The 2,162-nt window shown below is 38.8% G+C and overlaps 1 long non-coding RNA gene across 1 annotated transcript; it reads right to left on the reverse strand.

Annotated features, from left to right (window-relative positions):
• Positions 1 to 385: 385 nt before the first annotated feature.
• Positions 386 to 1,511, reverse strand: LOC141099175 (uncharacterized). The gene is made up of 2 exons (XR_012234426.1): positions 1,290 to 1,511; positions 386 to 1,127 (listed from the first exon to the last, which is right to left on the reverse strand). It is a non-coding gene; the product is annotated as an uncharacterized lncRNA (long non-coding RNA).
• Positions 1,512 to 2,162: the final 651 nt, after the last annotated feature.

Here is a 2,162-nt window from a genome sequence, read left to right on the forward strand (position 1 = left end):
GTTAGGAGAGCTCACTGAGGGTTGTGACTTTTACTTATGGGCGGGTTTACACAGCCATATGAAAAATCATCCAATATTCATCCAGAATTTGTATTGTTATCAGTATGTAATTGGGAACTCAGATATAGCCTCATTCTTTTTTATGGACCATTGGTTTGCAAAAAAAATGCCGGACGTATCAAAAGAGCCTTAGAATGAAAATTGCCCATGTGCACTCAGTTTTAACCCTCCGTCAGGCGCAATATAGATTCTCCTCAGTTCATGCGCAATGTGCCTGACAAGCACAGGTCAGAAAACCACCTATAGTAGCTACATATTTCAATTTCAGGACTATAGAAGTAGTCAGTGACCTTCATAGGAATGTATTAAAAGAGATTACACCAAATCAGATGCAAAAAAAAACATTTATTAACCATAAACTTATTAAAACTAAAAGTACCACTTTTCGGTAGTACCGCCAAATAGGCTCCAGTTATCTTTACTTAACTATTGCTTAAATATAAAATTATGGAAAAAAACTTAAAGGATATTGCACTTAGATGTTACTTAATTATTTTCTACTCATCTTCAGTGGTTTCAATTGCAGCAGAAGCAGCACAGGTACACTTAGAAAAGCAAGGCTGGCAGACGAAAGTTGCATGGGAAAGGCAGATTGATTCTTTACATATTTTGCAGTCATATTTAGAAAGCCTTCTGAAACCAGATACAAATGAGCAGGTAGTACAACTGCGTCTTTTAGAAGGTGGTAGAGTCGGTGTTTGTTCTGGAACGTCCTTGGGACGATATCTCTTCAACCGGTGTTGCAGGGCAAGGGGCAATCCAACCGTCTTTGTACTTCTTAGGCTTAGCTCTCCACTCACCAGTTCATTAGCCAATTGTTTTAGGTACATTCTTCTGCGCATTTGTTTAAGTTCATTACCGAGGTAAATTACTTGTGAGTTGATGCCACCCACATTCAGCATTGTAAAGAAGATTACCATCGGCCAGCGTTTGGTAAATCTAAATCCTCTAAATCCTCAGTTACTGCTGGTTCTTCCTCATCATCTTCTAACAAAAAAATCTTCATTTCTTCTAAATGAAGGGGTTTAGATGAATCATACTGTTTTCTGGCCATTGCAGCAGAAAATCTGAAGCAAGAGAGAAAGAGTATGTGTTAGGGCGCAATGTGCCTTAGAAGCCACCCTCCTTTTGTGTAAGAAAACAGTACTTATGTACACTAACTTAGCATTAATCCTTCATAAAACAAGCTAAATACACAATCGTGATGAATAAAAAAAGAAAATACTAACCTTTCAATTTGTGTTGAAATCAGGCGCAATGTGCCTGAGAAGCCAAAGTGTTGATATCTGCTCACTAGAAGGTCTGCTGAGTCACTGTGATATCAGGTTTCACAGAGCCTGTAGAGTCAGGAGATAACTAGGAGGGGTGGGGTTTTCTGATAAGTGGGCAAGGAGAGAGAAGTGAAACTAATTACTGTGTGCCTGTCAGATCTATAGCGCCTGACGGAGGGTTAAAAACAGTTCATGTATGTGAAAAATACTACATGGGTTTTGTCCCAATAAACTATGACAAATTTTGAAAGCATATTGTATTCTATGTGTTGTGGGTAGACGAGTGTATGACTTTATGGCATCTCTGTGATGAAAATGTGAATGAAACGTGCGAGGATTCACAAAACCTTCTGTACCTTGTATAGTGTCCTCGTGTTCAGAATGTGACAATTACTAGAATGTAGCGTGCCGCAGGTCACTGACGTACGGGACATGGCTGTGTGTTCTACGACTGAGGTGTTGATATATAAACAGCAGCAAATGCTGTATTGGTAGGAGCACATGGCCTGCCATGCTTACAGTGAATTCTGCATAGTGTATGGAGAAAGTGTGAGTCTGCAAAAGTCTCAGCTTCATTCTCACACTGATATAACACTATGGATTATATGTTCTCTAAATGTATCTTAGATAAAACATGGCATGACTTAAATCTTAGGAAAAACATGGCATGACTGTGACCCTTTTAAATAGCTTTGAAATAGTCCTAATTCAGCGATCGGTTTCCAGATTTAAAATTTCTTTAAAGGGAACTTGTGAGCGCTCCTGACATGTCTCATTTAGTTTATACTTATGTTGTAAAAGAACTTGGCACTCAAATGGCAAAGTGGATTA

This window comes from Dendrobates tinctorius, unplaced genomic scaffold (genome assembly GCF_039654945.1).
Source record: "Dendrobates tinctorius isolate UK_male_01 unplaced genomic scaffold, ASM3965494v1 ptg000098l, whole genome shotgun sequence".
Lineage (NCBI taxonomy): Eukaryota > Metazoa > Chordata > Amphibia > Anura > Dendrobatidae > Dendrobates > Dendrobates tinctorius.